Raw genomic sequence first — 15,699 nt, forward strand, 5'->3', positions numbered from 1 at the left:
ACCAAGAAGCGAAGCTGAATATCTGCTGCAGGCGTAGTTAACACTCAAGTATTGCACAAGAGATAGGGTGAAGATTGGCTTTTTTAATTCCAAGCTCCAGACAATAGGTTCTGTTAAAATGGAGGGCACGGGACAAGCAATCTCGATTACTATTGTGTTCGGCTCAGAAGAAAGTAGGAAAGAAAAAGAAGATGATGAAATGACTGAAAAACCATGGATCGCATTTGTCAAGTTCTTTGATTTACTGTTTTAAATATATATGAGCTATGTGAAGTTATTAACAGATTTGGACCGTACTTGTCATAGAAAACCAGCAAGAAAGGGCAAAAGTCGGGCGGTGCCGACTGTATAATAACCTACACCTACGCTGTAAGTACAATGTGGAACCTATATCTAATTCGGAATCATTTTTAATGAACCTCGGCTAATGTTTTCAGATGGGTTATTAAACAATCCGTATCGTATTTCAAGGAAATATGTTCAAACTGTAACAACTACGGCAGACAAATGACAATATTATTGCAAATTACCCAAAATTTGTCGAACATATGGAAGCTATATATAAATCTGAACCGATTTTGAGCCAACCTCTAAGTTATTGTGGTAGTCGTAGAGGAAAGCGTTGTGCAAAATTTACCAATAAATGCGCCCATGAAATCCACCAGTAATGTCCTTCCTGCTAAATTGCGAGAGAATCGGTTAACAAATGACAATTTTATTGCATTATTGCTGTAAATCGTACGAACATACATATATATGGGAACTTTATTTAAATCTCAACCGATTTCTTCCAATTTCAATAGGCTACGTCTCTAGGCCGAAAATCATGCTTGCACCAAATTTAAGACTATTGGATGAAAACTGCGACCTGTACTTTGTACACAAATTAACATGGACAGACAGACGGACATAGCCAAATCGAATCAGAAAATGATTCTGAGTCGATCGGCATACTTATCAATGGGTCTATCTCTTCCTTCTGGGAGTTACAAACAAATACACTAAGTTATAATATCCTGTACCTCAGAATGGCTTATTCCAGGTGCCGATACGCAAGTCATGATGCCGATACGCAACGCACAATTTTTCAAAATACCGAGGTAACCAACTTAAGGGGCCTGTCAAAAAACGCCCGGACGACATAGGGCCTTGAAATTTTGCACACGATCTCGTTGACACCTCAGCTATAACCATTTCGAAGAGATATCTTCACCCGTTCTCACACGTCATATTTTTTAATAGTTGTTTTTCGATTTTATCTTCAATTATTGATTTATTGACTGATTTTGCAGTAAGCAGTCATGCTTCCTCAGACAATTCCCCACCCACCCCTACATGGCAAATAAATAAACCCAGGACAAACCAGAAAGTTCTGTCTTTCTGGTCGATTGGCTCGACCCAATCCTTGTGTCGAGCCAATCGACAACAAAAGACGTTTAGGTAGCAATCTTTTTTCGTTCTTGAACAATTCGTTCATGTCTCCATACTTCCTTTCAAAGCAGAGATATGCTGTCTTTCTGATTCAAATTTGGTAATATCGATTTTATCGATAATTGAAATATCATCAATTCTTTCGTCGAGCCTTGTTTATTATGATTTTATAACCTCAATTAAATGTTATCAAAATCGTTGAAATTGTCAATGTAGCGATAAAGAATAGCCAGCAAAATCGTATGAATATGGGGAGAAATATCCAGTACTCTTGCTTCCTACTAAACTTACAACCAGATCGCTCTAAGCCTACCCAAGTTTCACTGCTATTAGATCCGAATATTTAATAGAAAATAACAAACACACGGTTGTGACAGCAACTTTAATATATTGGGTTGCCCAAAAAGTAATTGCGGATTTTCCATATAGTCGGCGTTGACAAATTTTTTCACAGCTTGTGACTCTGTAATTGCATTCTTTCTTCTGTCAATTATCAGCTGTTACTTTTAGCTTGCTTTAAAAAAAAAGTGTAAAAAAAGTATATTTGATTAAAGTTCATTCTAAGTTTTATTAAAAATTCATTTACTTTCTTTTAAAAAATCCGCAATTACCCATACTGTGGTGTCTAACCGGCTAAATACCGAGCCCTGATTCATATACAACTCTGTTTTAAAATTCAAACAACGGGAACGAAGTGAACAGAACATAACCCCATCATGGGGAAATCAAAGTTAGCAACTGAATACTGGTTTGTGTGTAGTATGGCCTACAATTCAACAACCGACTGACACACGCAAAAATGTAAACAAACAACGAAGTGTCAATAAAGGAAATGAAGAATGAGTGAATTTAACTAAAATTGTTAAAACCTAGTAGATAAACGAGCCTAAATATTTAAATTACTAGCAGAGGAAGCAGTCTTAAAAATATGGTCACGTTGTGCCATTTAAATAAAGACATACGAGTACTAAATAAACATTGGTGCAGGTACCTATTTTTATCCTTCTTTATTCCCTGTTGAGATATTTTTGTTTTTGTTACAGAGAAATACATTTGTTTACCTTTCTTTTCTCTTCTTGTGCGGCATTTCTTTAAATGAGAAACTCGCTTACTTTATTCCTTGGGCCTTTCATCAATTTTACCTTCTTTGGAATAGTTCTGATTATGAATGTTTGTTTGTTTCCAACTCTCATTCACCGGGTATATAATGTGTGATTACATGTGATTACTATGTGTTGCAAAGGTTTGAGGAAATTTTGTTTTAAACAATGCGATAAAGAGGAAAACAAGTCCCTGATTTGTTGATAAAAAAAATATTACCATTACTGTATAACTGTATAATTTTAATTTGACCATTTCCTAGGACTATTAAAAATGTTAACTGTTTTTATACCCTCCACCATAAGATGGGGGGTATACTAATTTCGTCATTCTGTTTGTAACTACTCGAAATATTCATCTGAGACCCCTTAAAGTATATATATTCTTGATCGTCGTGTAATTTTATGTCGATCTAGCCATGTCCGTCCGTCTGTCCGTCCGTCCGTCCGTCCGTCCGTCCGTCCGTCCGTCCGTCTGTCTGTCGAAAGCACGCTAACTTCCGAAGGAGTAAAGCTAGCCGCTTGAAATTTTGCACAAATACTTCTTATTAGTGTAGGTCGGTTGGTATTGTAAATGGGCCATATCGGTCCATGTTTTGATATAGCTGCCATATAAACCGATCTTGGGTCTTGACTTCTTGAGCCTCTAGAGTGCGCAATTCTTATCCGATTCGAATGAAATTTTGTACGGCGTGTTTTTTTATGATATCCAACAACTGTGCCAAGTATGGTTCAAATCGGTCCATAACCTGATATAGCTGCCATATAAACCGATCTTGGGTCTTGACTTCTTGAGCCTCTAGAGGGCGCAATTCTTATCCGATTGAAATGGAATTTCGCACGACGTGTTTTGTTATGATATCCAACAACTGTGCCAAGTATGGTTTAAATCGTTCCATAACCTGATATAGCTGCCATATAAACCGAGCTTGGGTCTTGACTTCTTGAGCCTCTAGAGAGCGCAATTCTTATCCGATTGAAATGAAATTTTGCACGACGTGTTTTGTTATTATATTCAACAACTGTGCCAAGTATGGTTTAAATCGGTCCATAACCTGATATAGCTGCCATATAAACCGATCTTGAGTCTTGACTTCTTGAGCCTCTAGAGGGCGCAATTCTTATCCGATTGAAATGGAATTTCGCACGACGTGTTTTGTTATGATACCCAACAACTGTGCCAAGTATGGTTTAAATCGGTCCATAACCTGATATAGCTGCCATATAAACCGATCTTGGGTCTTGACTTTTTGAGCCTCTAGAGTGCGCAATTCTTATCCGATTGGAATGAATTTTTGGCACCAAGTATTTCGTTATGATATCCAACAACTGTGCCAAGTATGGTTGAAATCGGACCATAACCTGATATAGCTGTCATACAAACAGATCTGGGGATTTGACTTCTTGAGCTTCTAGAGGGCGCAATTCCTATCCGATTTGGCTGAAATTTTGCATGACGTATTTTATTTTTACTTTCAACAACTGTGTCAAATAAGGTTCAAATCGGTTCATAACCTGATATAGCTGCCATATAAACCGATCTGGGATCTTGACCCCTAGTAATCGCAATTATTATTACAGATATGCCTGAAATTTAGTACGACGGATCCTCTCATGACCATCAACAAACGTGTTTATTATGGTCTGAATCGGTCTATAGCCCGATACAGATCCCATATAAATCGTTCTCTCTATTTTACTTCGTGAGCCCCAATGGGCGCAATTCTTATACGAATTGGCTGAAATTTTACACAGGTCTCCAACATATAATTTAATTGTGGTCCGAACCGGACCATATCTTGATATCGTTTTAATAGCAGAGCAACTCTTTTCTTATATCCTTTTTTGCCTAAGAAGAGATGCCGGGAAAAGAACTCGACATATGCGATCCATGGTGGAGGGTATATAAGATTCGGCCCGGCCGAACTTAGCACGCTTTTACTTGTTTACTTTTATCTCTTTGTTTTTCATTGACTATTTTCCATACTTCATTATTTGTAACGATATTCAACCGGAACCATGTGGCAACTTGGTTAGTCTCTTCACTACGAGAGCAAACGAGTGTTTAACTGGCATGCGCTTTATTGTTTATCCAATGGAATTGAAACAACGGGGGGGATTTCAACTTGCTCTCTCCCAGAATTCAATACACCATGTAGGTTGGGAGCGCGGAGTGAGAACGCCAATTGAATGGAGAGCAAATTTCCCCTATGTTTGTTGATTAGAGCATTTGCCAATAGCCCAACATGTAGTAGAAATACTTAAAACAGTGATGCCAACAACTTTAAAATGGGAGAAGTTAATATAGTGTTTCAGGAGAAGTAGTTACAATATATAATACTTTTTACTCTTTAATAAACCAAATAAGAAATAAAAAAAATTTATTATTTTAAATTTGAAAATACCATAGCAGAACCGACTGTTTTAAAATTTCCTCAATTTGCCAAAATGCCACACACGTATGTTTCTCAGAAATAAATAAACCGATTTAAGAAGACCGAATTTTCCCGTCACCGTACAAATTATATGTAAAATAACACCAAAACACTTAAGCGTGCTTTGTCATTAATGCGTACTGCAGTAATTCAGTATCGACTGTAACAAGGCCCTTCAAGTCTTGGAATTCTTCGCTTTGAAAAATACGCCAAACCAAGGAATAAAAATTCAAATCCATTTAGGAATTTAAAAAACCCTGAGATATCCAAAATGGCTTTTGGAGTTTGGACATTTTAAGATAACATTTTCTTGAAATTTTGTTTTAAGAAAATTCAAAATTTCAATACTTCTTATATGTATAGGTCGGTTGGGATTGTAAGTGGGCCATATTGGTCCATGTTTTGGCATATCTGCCATATAAACCGATCTTGGAGCTTGTCTTGAGCCATAGAGCGTAATTTTTATCCGATTTTTGTATTGACTTGCAATAACTATGCCAAGTATTGTTCAATTCGGTTCATAACCTGATATAGCTCACCATGTAAGCCGATCTCCCGATTATATGCTTGAGCACTTATTTGGCGAAATTCTTATCCAATTTGGCTGAAATTGCACAACGATTTCTACATCTCCAACATCAAAATCAAGTATGGTCCGAATCGGTCCATAACCAGATATACTCGTAGTTCGGTAGCAAAGCAATTCTTATTCATTATACTAAGTTTGCCCATAAAGAGATAACAGGCAGAGAACGTGGGACTTATGGTGAACGGTATATATGATTCAGCCCGGCCAAACTTAGTATGGCTTTAAGAAGGAAAGTCAACTGCATGGCTTCTTTTTACGAAAAGGCTAAAACAACAAAAAATTAAAAATTAAACACACAAAGCAAAACAACAACAGAATTAGGGCGTTATAATACAAGAGCCTAAAATGCTAAAACCTACTTAAGTGAATCTAAAAGTGTATTTAAAAAAAAATTATTTAAAAATTTTATATATTTTAAGATTATTAATTTCTTCCAAATTATTTAGAAATTGTTTTGTATAGAGTGATTTTTTCAGAGCTTTAGGAAAGTTTTTTCCAGAAAAAACACATAAAATTCAGAAAAAATAGTACGGTCTATAAAATTGAATGTTATAAGATTATTTCATGCAAATGTTGACCGTGATTGCGCCTCAAATGATCCATCCGCTTAGTCCAAGTTTGGCTTACTCTTTCCAACATCTCGGCTGTATCTCACGAATAAATGATTCAATGTTATTTTCCAATGAGTCAATTGAAGCGGGCTTGTCTCAATAGGCATGAGCTTTAACATAGTCCCACAAAAAATAGTCTTAAGGCGTTAAACCGCACGATCTAGGCCGCCAATTGACCGGTCCCGTCCGTGAAATAAAAAGTTCACCAAACACGCCTCTCAATAAGTCCATTGTTATGCGACCTGTGTGGCATGTGGCACATCTTGTTGGAACCACATGTCATGCAAGTCTAGCTCTTGCATTTTGAGCAAAAAAAGTTGGATATCATCTCATTGTAGCGCTTACCATAATCTTTGAGAAGTACGGTTCAATGATGTCACTAGCCCATAAACCACACCCAACTGTGACTTTTTTTTCTCTGGAAGAATTGTTTAAAGAAAATTTTTTTACAAAATGTAAAGCACCTTAATCAATTTGCCAAAGGTGTCGATGAAGATACATAGTATTTGAGAAATTGCGATCCATTATACCAGTTAGAGTGTTTTGAAAACAGCACACGCTTGCTTTTATAAGTCTTTTGCTATACTATTCTTGGAATAGAAAGCATTGAATGTGTTCGAAAAATCACGAAAGGAGTTTTGTTTTTAGATAAAATTTCTTATAAGTTTTATCTTTAGAGAAATTTTCATAGAAATTTCTTCTTTACAAAACGTTTCATTGAAATTTTATTTCAGAGAAATTTCTTCGTTAGATAAAATTTCTTAAAAACTTTTTCTTTTGAGATTTATGGCCATATTTTTCATATATTTTTATAAAGTAATACATAGTTATATTATTTAGGTTGTAATATTATTTTAAAGCAATTTCATCGGTATTTATTTACATATTATTTTAGATGGCTTTTATTTCATTTATTATATACTATCCATCTATCTCATGTTGGCCTTTGCAGCTATCCTGTGTTCATACCTATCCACCATAATAAAATTTTCTTATATCGGCATCCCTATAAGGGGGAGCCTAAGTGGGTTGTGTGAGCGAGCCGGCGAATTGTAGATATGTACATAACTAAATGTAGAGTTTGCAACTCTACAATATTGGCATCCACACACTAGCTCTCTCTTTAAATTGCAGTCTCTCTCTCTCTCACACTCTCTTTCTTTACTGCTATTTGTGCTAGAGCGTTGCCAGAGCAAAACCCCCATAATCAGGTGGATTGAGAAAATCCAATTGCACCACCATACGGGTTTCATCAATTCTTACGCTCAGTTCCAGCCGAATTTTTGCCGTTTGAAGTCGTTGCGGACGGAAATTTCTTTTTACAACAACAACATAACACAGCGCGGTAGCATTACATTGTATTGTACGTTAAAGGTATAACGCATACTATTTTATCGTGATACGCTGCTCGTAATTAAGAACTACTTGCCTGTAAAAACTAAAGGCTCGAAAACACACGAATATATGTTTAAAAAGTAGAATTTATAAGTGAAAAGAATTTAAAAAGTGGAAAATTCACAGCCTCCGTGTGAATTCCGCCACATATAAGCTTTCTTTGCTGGCAACTCAACAACAAAATTGTTGTTGCAAAACGGGTGTTGTGGTAACGGTTAGCAGTGTGAATTCTAACAAGATTTTTGATAATTGGCAAAAGTGAAGTGAATGAATGTTTAAACAAATCCTTATAAATAATTGAATAAAGAAAAGAATTAAGAAAATAACAGATATTGTATAATAACAAAATGAATACAAGCAAAAGAAATTCTTAAGGAATTCCATATAGATTTCGCCTAGTGTTATTGTTTGATGGAAAAAATTTTATGGCAAATATTATAAGGATATTCTAAAAGAGAAAGAAGTGTATGTGACCATTAATGTGTTCGTTCGTGTGCTTGTAAAGTAGTTATTGTTGTTCTTATTTTCTTTGCCTGAAAGAAAATTGAGAAAAAGAAAACAAACTTTTTTTTTGTTGAAAAAAAGTGCAAAAAACCGGTTAAGAGCAACTCGCCACCGCCACCGCCGCCTCAGCAAAAGCTAACAAGTCTCGGATTTCAGCGACAACAACAATAAAAGAAGTAGTAGTGCCGCCGCCTGCCATCGAATAGTGTGTGGGGCTATGCCTGAGTGTCATATATGTGTGTGCATGTGTAGTGTAGTGGTCTGGCCTGGTGGAGCTCGGTGAGGCAATAACAAAAGCAAGCAAAGACACGGCAACAACAACAATAAAAACAAGAACACCACTAACAGCAGCACAGATTCCAATCAACATTCAATATACACCGTGAATATTGGTTGTATACCCATAAAACAAAAACACCAACAACAAGAACATGGTTGGTTGGTTGTTTGAGTTGAGTTGAGCCTGATGTTGATGTTGGTTGCTGCTGCTGCTGCCTGCCTGCCTTTGTAGTTTTTCTTGTTGTTGTGATTGTTGTTTGGTGTCTTGTCTTGTTTGACTTATATGGCCATTTGGCTCGCTGTGGTGGCTGTCTTACATTGGCCCACAAGCCACTATAACAACGCTGGACACCAAAACTCCAAATGTATGCCTGCCTGCTTGCTTGCCAGCCTTGTTGTAACCCAAAGCAAAAGAGATAAAAAAGAAAGACTACAACAACAATAAACCGAAACAGAAATACACACATTAACAGCAACAACAACAAACACCATCAAAGACTTTTGTTGGTTAATGGATGCTGTGAGTGAGTGTGGTATGGTGTGAGGTCTTGAAACGAGAATAAGAATTAAGTACACGGCGAAACAAGACAAAACGCAAAAGTGAAGAGAAATGTTGTGAGCAAATAAAAAAAAAAAAACACAAATAAAATCCATGAAATGAATGGCTTTAAGAAGGAAAGTCAACTGCATGGCTTCTTTTTACGAAAAGGCTAAAACAACAAAAAATTAAAATTTAAACACACAAAGCAAAACAACAACAGAATTAGGGCGTTATAATACAAGAGCCTAAAATGCTAAAACCTACTAAAGTGAATCTAAAAGTGCATTTAAAAAAAAAATTATTTAAAAATAGTTTTATTTTTAATTAAAATTTTATTTGGTTTTCTAATTTGCTAATATCCTTGTTTCCATTTCTCTTTTTATCTATTTAAAGTGTTTTTCTGAATTTGAAATTCGATAACGTTAAGTGAATAGTGTGGTGCCCCCAAAAAAGAAAAATCTCCACCCAAATATTGGAGAAAAATCTGTAAGAAAAAAATATTTAATTCTAAATAATTTTATTTGTGTGTTATAACTGCGGCAATAACAAAAAAAAAATCCCCAAGAAAAGAGAGTAAGAGCCAGGCAGGAGAGTAACCATTAGGCGGCTCTCCATAGCTCAAAGCAGGCGCTTGAGTCAAACAAAATCGCTCTCACTAATGTGGTGAAATAAATAAAAGAAAGCCCCTTGAAGAAAAAAAGGAATTTTTTTAGCTTTTAACAACAAATCAAAACAAAAAACCCTTCCTCGAATTGCTAGCGTATGGCTATTGCAGAGAAAGTAATTACAGTAAGCTGCTGCTCTACCAACAAAAAAGTAAAGTGAAAAAATCTTGTTTTATTAAGGAGCTGAGAATCGAAAAAAAAAATACCCAACTCAACTCCATTTGCAATAGAATTCCAAGAGCCTAACATTTTATGCTCTCTGGGTTTTTGTAATCCTTTAAACAAAACCAAAAATCCCCCCTCATACAAAGTGTGGGCTCTCAGTGAAAAGTGTGCGGCTCTCTGAGCTCTTATTCTCTCAAAAAGGGTATATCATCAACATTCTACAACAAGACCAACAACAGCAAACACAACATCGTTATCATCGTCATCGTAATTGTCTTCATTATCACCATAGTCAGAGTCAACATTATTCCGGTATTTCGTTATACACTGCTCTTCTCGGCACTGCTCTGCTGCCAAATGACTTTATATTAAGAAAAAAGGTCAGTATCCTGGTTATTATATATTTATGTATATCGGTATATACTACATATCTATGGTAATATATACACACTTACATGCATATGTACATATTTTTTGCCTCTTTTCCTTTTTCCTTCGTAATGGCCAACGCTTTTTGTGTTGCTGTTGTTATTTTTTTGGTACTTAATGTTCAGGCGGGGGATTTTTTCTATTTCTGTCATTCTCTTAGTCCGGGCCAGCATCATTTGGGAGCTGTAGTTGTGGATTCCTTTTTTTGTAGTATTTGGTGCTCCTTCTTCTTTTGTTGCTCCTCCGTTGATTTTGCATAAGTTTAGAATTTCATCTTTATGGCCCTAATGGCGGTGGCTCTGAGTGGGAGTTGATTTGGTTGGGTTGGATGCTGGCGACGTTTTCGGCTGCAACGTTCAAAGAGGGTTGAGTGTACACATTGTCTCTTTTTGTTGTTGTTTTTAAATATTTTTTTTATAGTATTGGAATTTCCTTAGAGTGCGAACAAAATTGTACAATGATTTCATACCATTGGTATGAGTTCTAGATAAAATAACTAAAAATGTCGTTAAGCTTGATCGCGGGTCACTTGTCACATATTGAAAACAATGTCAAAGGTGTGCGTTTTTGATAGTAACCCTAGAAAACGAAAAACACTAAGGGAATTCCAAAAACCGGGTATCGCAAAGCAAATTTCCCAGAGATAAAGAACGAAGTATTATCCCATTGTTAAAGGTGGTAATTATTGTACAACAATCAGTGGATCGGTTTCTTGGTTTACATGTTCTTTGCCTAGGATTCCAAAAATGATGGAAAAAAATTTTTCTAGTGATTGATTGTAGATATGGTACAGATAAATTGGGGGTCAATGTGGAGTACCCTGCTGGGGCTGTTACCCCCTTTCAAATTCTAACAAAATGTGTGCCTTTTTTAAAATTCTGCTTAAGAGATCATGAAAGAATATCCCTCGTAGCAGAATGTTCTCTTTCTAATAACCAAGTCGAAGCGTCATGCCGTAGAACGAAACCTGTTCCTAAAGAGAATTTTATTAAAACAGGTAAAAATGTGCTAAGTTCGGTCGGGCCAAATGTGGGGAACCCACAACCATGGATTCTGATAAAAATTTGGATTAAATTACTTAATTGAGGGATATGTGCGTGTTTACTTTACGCTAGCGGCTCATCGGTAGGTCGGTTCATAGCGTCAGGTTATTCAACAATATGGGCAATACTTACTATGGATACCATGTATTTATCATGACTTCGATATAACATTTTGTGCAAAATTTCAGCCAAATCGAATAATAATCGGCGACTTCTAAGGACGTAAGATGTCAAATCGAGAGATTTATATGGGGTTTCAGACAAATATTTCGAGTAGTTACAAAGAGAATGACGAAATAAGTATAACCCCATCCTATGGTAGAGAGTATAAAAAGGGGAAAAAATAATCGGGAATGTGGAAACTTTTGAAATTTAGTAAAAAAAATGCCATATATAAAAATTCACAAATTTTGCATTCAAATTATTCTTAATACCTCCCCTCTATGAAAATTCAAAGAAATGAATATATTTTAGAATATTTTGCAAATTTTTGACAAAAAGTATACCTTTTGCAAAATCGACGATAAAGTCGAAAAGTCGACCTTTTGCAAAAAAAAGTCCGAGTCGACTTTTGCCATTTGATAAAAGTCGACTTTCCGTCCCAACTTGTCCCAACAACTTAATATAGTTGCCATATAAACCGATCTCTCGATTTGACATCTTACGTTCTTAGAAGCCGCCGATTATTATCCGATAGATATTCTTGATCGTTGTGACATTTTATGTAGAGCTAGCCATGTCCGTCCGTCCTTCTGACTGTCTGTCGAAAGCACGCTAACTTTCGAAGGAGTAAAGCTAGGCGCTTGAAATTTTGCACAAATACTTTTTATTAGTGTAGGTCGGTTGGGATTGTAAATGGGCCATATCGGTTCATGTTTTGATATAGCTGCCATATAAACCGATCTTGGGTCTTGACTTTTTGAGCCTCTAGAGGGCGCAATTCTTATCCAATTGGAATGAAATTTTGCACGACGTGTTTTGATATGATATCCAACAACTGTGCCAAGTATCGTTCAAATCGGTCCATAACCTGATATAGCTGCCATATAAAATCTTGAGTATTGACTTCTTCTGCCTCTAGAGGGCGCAATTCTTATCCGATGGAAATGAACTTTTTGGACGACGTGTTTTGCTGTGACTTCCATTAACTGCGCTAAATTAGGTTCAAATCGGTCAATAACCTGATATAGCTGCCATATAAACCGAAGTTGGGTCTTGACTTCTTTAGCCTCTAGAGGGCGCAATTCGTATCCGATTAGAATGAAATGTTGCATGAGGTGTTTTGTTATGACTTCCAATAACTGTGCTAAGTATGACGAAAATTGGTACATAACCTGATATAGCTCCCATATAAACCTATCTGGGATCTTGACTTCTTGAGCCAATAGAGCGCGCAATTTCCATCCGATTTGGATAAAATTTTGCATAAGGTGTTTTGTTATGACTTCCAATAACTGTGCTAAGTATGGCGCAAATTGGTACATAACCTGATATAGCTGCCATATAAACCTATCTGGGATCTTGACTTCTTGAGCCAATAGAGCGCGCAATTTCCATCCGATTTGGATAAAATTTTGCATAAGGTGTTTTGTTATGACTTCCAATAACTGTGCTAAGTATGGCGCAAATTGGTACATAACCTAATATAGCTGCCATATAAACCCATCTGGGATCTTGACTTCTTGAGCCTCTACAAGTCGCAATTATAATCCGATTTGCTTGAAATTTTGTACGATGGATTCTCTCATGACCATCAACATACGTGTTTATTATGGTCTGAATCGATCAATCAGCTTGATGCATATAAACCTATATCTCAATTTTGCTTCTTGAGTCCCTACAGGCGCAATTCTTATCCGAAAGGATTGAAATATTACACAATGACTTCTACAATGTTCAGCATTCATTTATGGTCCGAATCGGTCTACAACTTGATATAGATCCAATAGCATAACAGTTCTTATTCAATATTCTTTGTTTGCCTAAAAAGAGATACCGCGCATAGAACTCGACAAATGCGATCCATGGTGGAGCATATATAAGATTCGGCCCGGCCGAACCGAACCGAAGCACGCTTTTACTTTAACTGAAAATGACAAAAAAATTCAATTGCAATCGTAATTGAAAAAAGTTCAGATTCAATTAAAAAAAATGATTGAATCAATTATTTTTTTAATTAAAAATTGACTGAATATCAAACACGGTAGTAATTGAAAAAAATCGGGATTTAATTAAAAAATGATTGATTCAATTAATTTTTTAATTAAAAACATTTTTGTTTTCAATTAAGTTTTTAATTCTAAAAATATATTAAATCTTTTTCTGTGTGGGAGCTTAAAATGTCAAATCGGGATATCGGTTTATATGGCGATTGTAGTAGGCAGGAGGTACTAAATGTGACGTTTATATTGGAAGGATATGCAACTGGGTAGTGGACAACCACACCTTCTCTGATCATCGTTTTATAAGGTTCAGAATGGGCGAAAATACTGCAAAAGTGATCCCTTGGCTAAACAGAAAAAAGGAGAATTGGGATAAATTTCGTCACACATTCTGCACGTCTATCCCTTCTAGACCAAAAAAAGTGGAAACTGCAGCTTACGAAGGACCTGAATGACTCGCTTGTGTCAGCAAGGGGTACTGGAATCTGTGGGTATGCCAGGGCCAATGGGCAACGAATAATAGATGGTCGCAAAAAGGGGTTGTGACCATTCCAAAATTATGTGGCCTGATCGAGACTTGAAGAGGTCTACCGTTTTGCTGGAACTGGCTAGAACAGACGTCTCAGCCATTGTGTCCATCATGACAGGTCACTGTCGGATCGGAAAACATGCTGACAGACTGAAAGTTGCCAGTTACGGCTATCCAACTATAGACCGATCTGGGCCATATTGAATACGGATGACGTTGAGCTTTACACAGCTCTCTGTTCCAAATTTCAGCAAAATTGAGTAACAAATTGAGTAACAAAACCAAGAATTTAAATCGAGATATCGGTATATATGGTAGCTTTATCCAAATATGGACCAATCCGGGCCATATTGAAAACGAATTTCAAAGAGCCTTACACCGCCCATTTTGAATGCGGATATCTTACAGCAAACGCTGCTTTTATTAAATCGAAATTTCGGTATATATGGCAGCTTTATCCAAATATAGACCTATCTGGACCATATTGAAAACGGATTTCACAGAGCCTTATACCGCTAACTGTGCCAAACTTCAGCAAAACCAGGGAATCAACGCTGCTTTAATGGACCCCAAGAACTTGAATCGAGATATCGGTATATATGACAGCTATATCCAAACACAGCCCGTGCCGGACCATACTTGGTACGAATCTCGGGAGGCATTATACAGCTCATTCAGCTAAGGTTCAATAAAATCTGATGATAAATGCACCTTTTATATATTTGACAGCTATATCCAAGTACAGCCCGATCTTGACCATACTCGGTATGAATGTCGATGCTTATTACACAGCTCATTCTTTCAAATTGCAGCGAAATCTGATAATAAATGCACCTTTAATGGGACCAAAGCCATAAATCGGAAGATGGGTATATATGACAGCTATATCCTCATATTGTTCGATCTAATATAAACCGATCTGAGCGATAATGGAAACGGATTTCACAGAGCCTTATACCGCTCACTGTGCCAAATTTAAGCAAAAGCGGGTAATAAAAGCTGCTTTAACAATATCCAAATGTAACTCCATCTTGACCATACTCTGTACGAATATGTGGGGCATTATACAGCTCATTCTGCTGCGAAATATGATAATAAATGCGCCTTTTATGGGCCAAATACATACATCGGAAGCTGGATATAAATCACAGCTATATCCTCATATTGTTCGATCTGGACCATACTCGGTACGAATGTCGAGGGGCATTACACAGCTCATTTTGCTAAATTTCAGCGAAATTTGATTATAAAGGAACTTATTATGGGCCTAATACAATAAATCGGAAGATGGGTATAAATGACACCTATATCCTCATATTGTTCTATCTTGATCATACTGGGTACGAATGTCGAAGGGATTAACACAGCTCATTCTGCTAAATTTCAGCGAAATCTGATACTAAATGCACCTTTTATGGGTCCAAGACCATAAATGGAAAAACGGTTTATGTGACAGCTATATCCACGTATAGTCCGATCTAGACCATACTCGGTACGAATGTCGAGGGGCCTAACACAATTTATTGTGCCAAAATTCAGCAAAATGGAACAATTAATGCGCCTTTTATGTACCCAATACCATTAATCGGAAAGTAGGTATATATGACAGCTATATCCACATATAGTCCGAGTATAGTCTAACTCGGTACGAATGTTGAGGTCCCAACGCAATTTATTGTACCAAAATTAAGCAAAATCGTATAATAAATGCACATTTTATGGACCCAATACCATAAATCTGAAAATGGGTATAAATGACAGCTATATCCTCATATTGTTGGATCTTGGCCATAATCGGTACGAATGTCGAGGAACCCAACG

The 15,699-nt window shown here is 36.5% G+C and overlaps 1 protein-coding gene across 13 annotated transcripts in view; it reads left to right on the forward strand.

Annotated features, from left to right (window-relative positions):
* The first annotated feature begins 7,438 nt into the window (after positions 1–7,438).
* Positions 7,439–15,699, forward strand: part of LOC106081688 (uncharacterized) — a 445,711-nt gene continuing 437,450 nt past the window's right edge. For 5 of the 13 annotated variants that reach the window (XM_059370389.1, XM_059370401.1, XM_059370400.1 and 2 more), the window contains exons 1-2: positions 7,439–7,540; positions 9,279–10,095. The gene's annotated coding sequence lies outside the window, so the exon portion shown is untranslated. The other 8 variants (XM_059370390.1, XM_059370391.1, XM_059370392.1 and 5 more) reach the window with 8 other exon arrangements.

The sequence above is a fragment of the Stomoxys calcitrans genome, chromosome 5, assembly GCF_963082655.1.
Source record: "Stomoxys calcitrans chromosome 5, idStoCalc2.1, whole genome shotgun sequence".
NCBI classification, from domain to species: domain Eukaryota; kingdom Metazoa; phylum Arthropoda; class Insecta; order Diptera; family Muscidae; genus Stomoxys; species Stomoxys calcitrans.